Below are 10,846 nucleotides of genomic sequence, written 5' to 3' on the forward strand. Positions count from 1 at the left end.
CTTAGAAGGGGAAACAAAATACTCATAGAAGGTAGAGGGTGGGAGAAACTCAGTAGGAAAAGAGTAAGGGAAGAGGATAAAAAGGGAACAGGATCATATATAGGAGGAGATGGGGTGATCTATTGAGGGTAAGGAAATTAAACCAAGGTATGTAACAAGGGCAGGGGGGTATTGAACTGAGGGTAGCTGCCAGAAAGTCCCCAATGACAGGAATGGAATAGGTTCTCAGGGCCCAACAAGGATGATAATTTCTATTTCTATGCATTTGCTTGTGAATGAAAGAGCCTCAAGTATATCAGCACAGGACATTTTCTTGATCAGAACCCCAATATCTCAGGATTGAAGATCAACTGTAGACAAATGGGACCTCAAAAATTGAAAAGCTTCTGCAAGGTAAAGGACACTGTCCATAGAACAAATTGCAAACAACAGATTGGGAAAAGATCTTTATCAATCCTATATTTGATAGAGGGCTAATATCCAAAATATACACAAAACTCAAGAAGTTCCAAATAGAGAACCAAATAACCCTAATAAAAATGGGGTACAGAGCTACAATTCTCAACTGAGGAAAAATGAATGGCTGAGAAGTACCTAAAGAAATGTTCAACAACCTCAGTAATCAGGGAAATACAAATCAAAACCATCCTGATTCTCTCCATACCAATCAGAATGGCTAAGATAAAAATCTCAGATTATAGCAAATTCTATGCAAGGATGATGAGAAAGAGGAGCACTCCTCCATTACTGGAGGGACTGCAAGCTGGTTCAACCCCTCTGGAAATGAGTCTGGTCATTCCTCAACAAATTGGACATAGTAATACCTGAGGACCCAACTATATTACTCCTGGGCATATACCCAAAATATGCTTCAACATATAACAAAGAAAAATGATACATTATGTTCATAGCAGCCTTATTCATAATAGCCAGAAGCTGGAAACTACCCAGATATTCCTCAACAACTGAATGGATACAGAAAATGTGGTAGATTGCCCCAATAGAGTTTCTTAGATATGAAAAACATATTAAACTTTTTAAGTATATATGATATTTTTATAATTAAAACTGCTTTGGTTACAGAGTCATGGCTGTGCTTTTTATAAGAGTTAGGTTATGGTTCCACATTTGTCTATCTCTACACAGATTTATAACCATATTTAATTACTAGGATTGATAATGATTACAAACATGTGGCAAGTTGCCTGATAATGAGATTATCACTTTTATTCACGTTGAAAATGTAAGAATCACAGTTTTAAGAATCTAAAATTTCAGGTAACTTTCCAAATCATCTTGGTTGTTTCTCAATAATTTCTTTTACTCTATTGCGACTAATTTTCTTTTCCATTACCCAATTTACAATACAGTAGTAAATTGGAATAATACATTTGAACTTTGAGATTTCAATCAATGTGATCTCAGATGTTTGTATCTTTTAAAAGGCACCCTGCAAAACTCATAATGTTCTCCTTCTTAATAGCTGGGAAGTAGTCCATTGTACAAATGATAACATTTTCTGTATTCATTCTTCTATTGTGGAACATATGTGTTGTTTTGAGCTCTGGCTTCCACAAATAAGGCTGCAACAAACATAGTTGAACATGTGCCCCTGTTGCATTGTGGACCATCTTTTGGGCATATGCCCAAGAATTATATAGTGGCGTCTTCAGGTAGGTCTATTTCCAATCTTTAGAGACACTTCCAGATTTATATTTATATTTATATTTATATTTATATTTATATTTATATTTATATTTATATTTATATTTATATCAGTTTTCAATCCCACCAGCAATGGAGGACTGTTCCTCTTTCTTCACATCTTCACCAATCTGCATTGTCACCTGAGATTTTGATCCTAACCATTTTGATTGGTGTAAGGTGGAATCTCAGAGTCATTTTGATTTGCATTTATCTGATCACTAAGGACATTGAACATTTCTATAAGTGCTTCTCAGCCATTTGAGATTCTTCTGTTGTGAGTTTTCTTTTTAGGTCTATACCCCATTTTTTGATTGGGATGTTTGGTTTCTTGGTGGTTAGCGTCTTGTGTTCTTTATACATATTAGCCCTCTGTGGGATGTAGGGTTAGTGAAGACATTGTTTCTCTCATCTGAAGTTTGCCTATTTGCGCTATTGATTATTTTGTTTGCCTTACAGAAACTTTCTAGTTTCATGAGGTCCCAATTCATGATCTTAAAGCCTGAGCCATTGGCATTTTGTTTAGTATATTTCCCCCTGTACCAATGAGTTCAAGGCAAATACGCGAAGCATTGCACATTTTATTCTGGGGTTTTTATATTTCCAAATGAATTTGACAATTTTTCTTTCCATGTCTTTGAAGAATTGTGATGGGACCTTGATGGAGATTGCATTGAATCTATAGATTGCTTTTTGTATGATGGCCATTTTTACTATGCTAATTCTGCCAATTCATGAGCAGGGGAGATCTCTCTATTTTCTGAGATCTTCTTCAATTTCTTTCTTGAGAGTCTTGAAATTCTTGTCATACAGATTGTTCATTTGTTCCATTAGAGTTACCTCAAAATATTTTAGATTATCTGTGGCTATTGTGGGAATTGTTTCTCTAATTTCTTTCTCAGCCTGTTTATCATTTATATCAAGGAAGGCTGCTGATATATTTGAGTTAATTTTTATATCCAGCCACTTGCTAAAGTTGTTTATCAGCTAGAGATGTTCTCGGGTAGAATTTTTATGTATACTGTCATGTCATCTTCAAATTGTGATAGCTTAATTTCTTTTTTGCTAATTTATATCCCCATGATCTCCTTTGGTTGTCTTATTGCTCTAGATAGAACTTTGAGTTGTACTCAAAGTGATGGACCTTAGGGAAAATTCAGTACAGTGGGGAGAGAGAACTTGAAGAGTTCACCTCCAGTAAAAAGACAGGACATCAAGTGGAGAGATTGAGTTGCTATCTCACATACAAAAAATCTGACCAGAAGGCTTCCTGTCTGAAAGAACTGCAGGAACCAAGATAGAGGAGAACTTGAGGAAATGGAGGTCCAGTGGCAGGCCCAAATTGAGATCCAGCTCAGGAGGAGAGTCCAAGCTGATGGTGTGCTTATAATGGGCCTATCATGACGACTGAGAGGCCCAGCAAGCAGCTGAAAGAGTCAGATGCAGATATTTATACACACAACCAATGGACAGAAGCTGGTAACACCTGTGGGTGAATTAGGGAAAAGCTGGTTGAAGCTTAGAAGAAGGGCAACCCTGTAGGTGGACCAGCAGTCCCAACTAATGTGGGATCCAGAGATCTCTCAGACACTGGGTCACAAGTCAGGCAGTATATACTAGCTGATATGAGGTCCCCACACATATACAGCAGAGAACTGCCAGGTCTGGTCACAGACAGAGAGGATGAATCTAACCCTCGAGGTACTTGGGGCCCCAGGGAGTACAGAGGTCTTGGTGGGGTTGGGAGTGGGGTGAGGACATCTTTTTGGAAATCGGGGGTGAGAGGAGATGAAGGAACTGTGGAATGAGGAACAGTCAGAGAGTAGACAGGGAGGGGGATAAAAACTGGACTAAAGAATAAAAAAGTAAATAAATTAATAATAAATCACCTTCTAATACAAACAGGGAAGCAATTTTTAACTTTCAGTCATCTTGGACACAAACAATTGAAAAAAACTACTACTAAAATAATTATATCTTTACCACATAGACTTAACACAAACTTCAAAAAATATGTGATTGAGTGTTGTAGAATGTAAATACTTCTAAAACTTATTTTCAAGTAGTTTCACATATGCTTTGTATCTAACTGTCCAACGCATGGCTCTGTCTACTCATCATCCGTCAATAAACTAAGCAAATGTGACAGATATTGCTGACAAGGTGGAAGTTAAAGATGTGTACATGTTCAATTTGTTCCTTTTCAAATCTCTCAAGGTGCTTCATATTTATGGTTCAGAAAAAAGTTTTAGAGATAAACAAAGAAATGTAATTTATTTCTAGTTCCTTGACAATTGCAACATTTTGGATAGCTAATTCATTTGCTTTTTTAAAAATCATTAACCCTTATGGTCTAAAGGACAAAAGTTATTATAGCATACTCTACATTTAATCGCTGAGGTTCACAATACCAAATGACTTAATTCATAATTGTTAAATACAATTTATACTATGATAAAGAAAAATAACTGAGCAAGGAGGCAGTAAATAGTAAACACTTTTTTTGAAATTAAAAAACTTAACTACTGACCAGGTATTTTAAAATTTATGCCCAATATATAACACTAAACATTTTTTTTCTGAAAAAATTCACTATAAATGATTAAATTATGACATATGAAATGTATTAGAGTATTGTGGCTTTCATATTATTTTCTTTAAGTGATGCAGGCTAATCCATGAATACATGAAAAAGAAAGTAGTCACATTGAATTTTGGAAGAGCATGTTAAACTTAAATATTCATAGGAGGAGATATGGAGACAAAGTTTGGAGCAGAAACTGAAGGAATGATCATTCAGAGTCTGCCGCACCTAGGTATCCAGCCCATATATAGAGAGCCACCAAACCTAAACAATATTGATGAAGCCAAGAATGTATGCTGACATGAGCCTAATACAGTTGTCTCCTGAGAGGCTCTACCAGAACATTATAAATACAGAGGTGAATGCTAGCAGGCAACCATGGAACTGAGAACAGGGTTCCCATTGGAGGAGTTAGAGAAATGACTGAAGGAGCAGAAGGGGCTTGCAACCCCATTAAAACAGCAATACCAACTAACCAGAGCTCCCAGGTACTAAACCACTACCCAAAGAGTACACATGGACAGACCCATGGTTCCAGTTGCATATATAGCTGAGTGTGGCCTTGTTGGGCACCAATGGGAAGAGAAGCCCTTATTCCTGCCAAGGTTATACCCTCCAGTGTAGGGGAAAATCAGGGGAGGAAGGGAGGGATATTTGGGGAGGGGGAACAACCTCATAGAAGAAGAAGGAGGGAGGATGGGATAAGGAGCTTATGGATGGGAAACCGAGAAAGGGAATAACATTTGAAATGTAACTAAAAGTATCCAATAAAAGTAAATTTAAAAAATTTTTATATATAAATCTGTTGCATCACCTGCTAGAAATGACCCACATTTCACTTTGTAATGTTGCTGGAAACTTACTCTGCCATAAATACAGAAGATACAATCTGTGTCATTTGGAAGTGTATAAATTTATTATTATTTAATAAATTAATGTATTGAACTCATTTATTAAGTAATAAATTTATGATGTTTGACAATTTCATGAGCAGATATTTATTATGCTACTAAAATAACTTTATTCTTAGCTTAAGGACTTATTTTTAACTCTAGTATTACATAAAGCACACTGCACAGAAAATATGTGTGTCTATCTGTATGCAGGTATGTATATGTGGAGGTTAGAGAGTAGCTACAAAGAATCAAAAAATCAATGGACATTTAAGGTCTTTAAATGAGGCTAAGACTTGTACCTTTTATTAAGCCAATTGTGTCTTAAGTTCTCAGGTCTGGATTTTTGATATGCTGTTAATATTACCATGTGATTATAAAGTACTAGTATATTATGAAAACATTTTATTTTATTTATAAATCATATATCAGAGTGTGGGAAGGAGGCTCAGTGGTGAATATCATTAACATTTTTTGTAGAGCACCAAATTTTGGTTTACAACTGCCTATAGTTTCAAAAAGACCCAATGCTTCTGGCCAGATTGGAGCCCCAATTCTTGTACATATCCTCAAATACATAAACATAAAAAATAATAGTAATAATGTAAATTAATCTATTTAAAAATGTTATCTATCAATGCCTCGTGAGTATTGTCAAGTGTCTAACCAGACGTATGGGAATCATTCCTCTTGTAATCAAAAGAGTCAAATAAACAAACAAATAAAACGCATACTGCCAATCATGAATACTAAACCCTGAAAGTTTCCCTTCAAAAATGAAGAAAAATAAATTGTTTCAAAAATAAGTAAAACATAAGAGAGTCATTGACATCAGATCAGCCATATAAAAATGATTGAGATGCCCTATATCTGCAAATGCAAGTTAATCATCAAAGAATAAGGAAGAGGTACAAAGTATTTTATGCTAATAAATACACAGAAGACAAGGAGAAGATTAACAAAAATTATTAATAGAAAAGACTTCAAAGGAAAGTAGTAGACATTAGAATATATGACAAAAATAGTAAAAACAGAAGATAATTAGAAGCCCTTATCTACTTAAAATGGCCTAAATGTAGACTGACCGCATTCTTCAACTAAAAGCTTCAGAATAATGGAATAAATGATCCATCATTGCTGAAAGGATTAAAAATTCAGCAATATCTTACCTAGAACTCCTTTTCCCTGATAATACACATGTTACTTTAAAATGAAAAGTTAGTACACAAAATTCAAATGAGCAGGGAAGGACTATAGCATATGTTTACACAAAATAGACAATAAGTCTAAAGTAGAATACATATATATGTATAATACATAATAAGAAGAAATAATAAATGTATGTATGCATATATACTTACATTATATTACTTGATTCTAAACATCAAATATTCTATCTGGATGGAGATAAAGATGCTAAATAATTTCTTCCCTTCATTTTTTGTCAGTGGAAATATCATTCAAACAAGAAGTAAACAAGAGAATTTGAGATTTAATCATTTTTTTCTTTTTTTTTATTTATTAACTTGAGTATTTCTTATATACATTTCGAGTGTTATTCCCTTTCCTGGTTTCCGGGCAAACATCCCCCTCCCCCCTCCCCTTCTTTATGGTTGTTCCCCTCCCCATCCTCACCCCCTTGCCGCCCTCCCCCCAACAATCTAGTTCACTGGGGGTTCAGTCTTAGCAGGACCCAGGGCTTCCCCTTCCACTGGTGCTCTTACTAGGATATTCATTGCTACCTATGAGGTCAGAGTCCAGGGTCAGTCCATGTATAGTCTTTGGGTAGTGGCTTAGTCCCTGGAAGCTCTGATTGGTTGGCATTGTTGTTCATAAGGGGTCTCGAGCCCCTTCAAACTCTTCCAGTCCTTTCTCTGATTCCTTCAATGGGGGTCCTGTTCTCAGTTCAGTGGTTTGCTCCTGGCATTTGCCTCTGTATTTGCTGTATTCTGGCTGTGTCTCTCAGGAGAGATCTACATCCGGCTCCTGTCAGCCTGCACTTCTTTGCTTCATCCATCTTGTCTAATTGGGTGGCTGTATATGTGTGGGTCACATGTGGGGCAGGCTCTGAATGGGTGTTCCTTCTGTGTCTGTTTTAATCGTTGCCTCTCTCTTCCCTGCCAAGAGTATTCTTGTTCCCCTTTTAAAGAAGGAGTGAAGCATTCACATTTTGATCATCCGTCTTGAGTTTCATTTGTTCTAGGCATCTAGGGTAGGTCAAGCATTTGGGCTAATAGCCACTTATCAATGAGTGCATACCATGTGTGTTTTTCTGTGATTGGGTTACCTCACTCAGGATGATATCAGAAACTAATAAAATAAACTTTATACACAAAAACAGATCATCTCACTCAACATCTGCATCATACATATTCTTCTCACTGTTACATAGAGTATGTTCCGATGTATACCATATATTAAAACACATGTCCAACAGTTCAAAATTTCAAAGTATGTATCCTTTTTTGACCAGATTAGAAGCATGTTAGAAATCAATAAGAGAGCGTTACACATTTTCAAAATTTATCAATATGCAACAACACATTTTACATTACCATGGTCAACAAATAAATTAAAGAAATTTTAATTTTCTGTAAGATATGAGACCATAAGCACAGAATAACAAATCTATGAAATGCATTAGCAGCAAATTTAAAGAATAATTCTGAAGTAACATGTCCTTCACTAAAAAGTAAGAATCTAACTGCATTAAAAAAACCTACTGGAGGGGTTGGGGATTTAGTTCAGTGGTAGAGCGCTTGCCTAGCAAGCACAAGGCCCTGGGTTCAGTCCCCAACTCCAAGAAAAAAACAAACAAACAAACAAAACAAAAAAACAAAAAAACCTACTGGTACTCCAAAAATTAGAAGAACAAATTAGCATATGACTAATAGAAGACAATAAGTAATAAAAATAATGGCAAAATAAAACTAAAACTTATGAAACTTAAACAAAATGAATAATTTTCTTAAATAGGTAACTTGCTACCTCTACCAAGGAAATGAACAACTATTAACATATGGAAAACATGACATTAATGAAATATAAAAGATCTTTATGCCTTCTTGATAATGCAAACACAGCCTATTTGAGATACTAGAGGAAATGGGTAGATTTCTTAAATTATAACCCTAAACAATTTAATTATTCTTTACAAACTGCTTGATAAAACTCATGAGTAATCATTAGTTCCAAAATTACATTAAATCAGTCAAAACAAATTTTCGAGAATTTAATTCTTAGAGTTAGAGGACTTCAATGAGTGTGTGTGTGTTTGTGTGTGTGTGTGTGACAATCATTTTTAAAAGGCTATCAATCTGAGAGTGAAAAAAATTGGCAGGGGCTTAAGAAGGGCAGGAGAAAGGGACAGGAGAGAGAAAGAGAAGAAAGAAATATCATAAGTCTATTTCAATTAAAACATTAATGTTATAAAATAAAGGCTTTCAAGGTAGGAAAAGTGGAAAAGACATGATTGAGGACAGGTAGTATTTTGGTGGCTGTCCAGTGGGATTGTGATGGGGAATTGATGTGGACATGATCAATTTGTTATTTATAAAATTGTCAAAATGAATAAAAGGTGAAAGTTTGGAAAAAGAATGATAATTAATCTTTCTTAAACAATTCTATAGTGATAAAAGGAGAAGAATTTTCCAACTTTATATATCAAGACCAGCACCATGCTGAGGCCAATATTTAAATAAACCTAAGCATTTAAATCACACTAATATTTAAGAGTCATGTGCAATTCCAGCACAGTAAATACACCATGACCATATAGGAATCATATTCCATGTACACACATAAGTTATTTCAAAGAATGAAAGATGTTTCAATGTACACAATTTATAAATACATCATTTGAATAGAAAAGTATGGGCAAAACATATGTTTTTCTCAAGAAATGCAGTAAGCATTTGAAATCATGACACACTTCTGTGTTGTGCTTATGCTACTATGTTATAATATTATATATATGATATAATATATTGCATATATTATATACTCATATATTGTATATATATATGTATATATATGAATGGCAATCAATATTTAAAGCAATATATTTATTTGCCTGACATTTTCCAAATTGAAATCTAGGGTGTTTTGGCCTTAGAATATTTAGCATCATACAGAAAAGGGACAGGACTTATGGCAGAAGAAATAAAAAGGAGAGCTTGAAGATTCCAATTTCATTTTCAAGTGTACTTTAACCTATTTCCTTCAAATACACCCAATTTTCTTAAAGGTTTAACTGACCTTTTATAGCACCAGAGGCAGAGATGCTCATCATTCAACCTTAACAATCACAACCTTCAAAGCCTGAGGAAAAGGAAATGCACATTACAAAAATTGAGATTGTATGTGAACAACCCGAGTAAATATTATACTTAAAGCAATAAGGGTAGAAGAGTTTCGCATCAGTCCTCTATTGGGATCTAAAAGGATAGATAATTCAGTGCGATGTTAGCTAGATTTTCAGCTCCTATATAGAAACACAGGTATGGTGGAAGATGCCTGAAATCCCATGGTTGGGGACTTCTGTAGAAGTGATGGGAGGACCACCAAGTCTTGCTGATTTAACCCTAACAGAAAAATAAAAGGTAGCACGAGGTTTAATGAGAGTAAGGTAGAAAGGCCACATAGCAATAGATGGAGACAACTAATATGCTCCTCTGTCCACACATGCACGAAATCAGCAAAAACAAACACATGTAACATGTAAATGAAAATACTCACCATAGAGAAATGGGGGGGGTAGGTTTGGGATGTGAAATGGTTGTTTAGTAAAGCATGGGACATCCTACATGAGCGTATAAGAAAGCCAAAGAAGTCAACCAATAAAAAACATGGAAATAAAAGAAAAGGGGGGGGGGTTCTTATTTGCAGTTAGAATGATTTTATACATAGGTAGAGCTTTCATATTCCACACGAAACTATTAGAACTAATAAATTCATTAAATTTGCATGTTAAAATATTAGTGTACATATGTCCATAGAGTCACTCCAGTTGTGACAACTGTATCACATGTGCATCGGTAGGTGGCACAGATTTAGGTCCACTATTTGTTTTCTGACCTGTAAATATCTGAATGATTAGTAACCTAACACTCCCTGAATAAAGCAAGCCTGAGACAAGCATCAGTCCATCTCCTGGCAAGCCCCAGTTGACTTAAACGGTGAAAGTCAGAAACACTACGAACCTTGACTTGTGCTCCTTGCTCTTAGTTGGAGTGAACCTGAAACTGATGACCATCCTGGGCCCAATTAGAGTGGCTTGGACAAGGTCAGGGCACACAAAAACCACCAGTCAAGGTCTTTGGAGCCAGGACAGGAAGCTAGTGTGAGATAACCACAGGTCTGATGCCTCACAGGTCTGAGTGTGCAGATCATGCCAGAGACGATTTCCTCCCGGTCGCATAATGTATGAACCAGGCATACCATTCATGAGACCATTGCTAAGATGACCCAAGACACTCAGGAACTCCAGCTGCTACTAAGAGAAGCAAATAAGTGGTGGAGAAATGGAAGAAAAGGAGAAACAGAAAGATGCACACACAATGAAGAGAGCCAAAACCACAGACTTGAGGGAAGTGAGGAACTACCTGATATGAGTACCCTAAGAATGATTTCACTTAGGACCATAGTGCAGGAAAGCTGATGGGCA

The 10,846-nt window shown here is 35.7% G+C and overlaps 1 pseudogene; it reads left to right on the forward strand.

Annotated features, from left to right (window-relative positions):
* Positions 1 to 10,167: 10,167 nt before the first annotated feature.
* Positions 10,168 to 10,291, forward strand: LOC120102720 (small nucleolar RNA SNORA17; annotated as a pseudogene).
* Positions 10,292 to 10,846: the final 555 nt, after the last annotated feature.

Source organism: Rattus norvegicus, chromosome 4 (assembly GCF_036323735.1).
Source record: "Rattus norvegicus strain BN/NHsdMcwi chromosome 4, GRCr8, whole genome shotgun sequence".
NCBI lineage: Eukaryota > Metazoa > Chordata > Mammalia > Rodentia > Muridae > Rattus > Rattus norvegicus.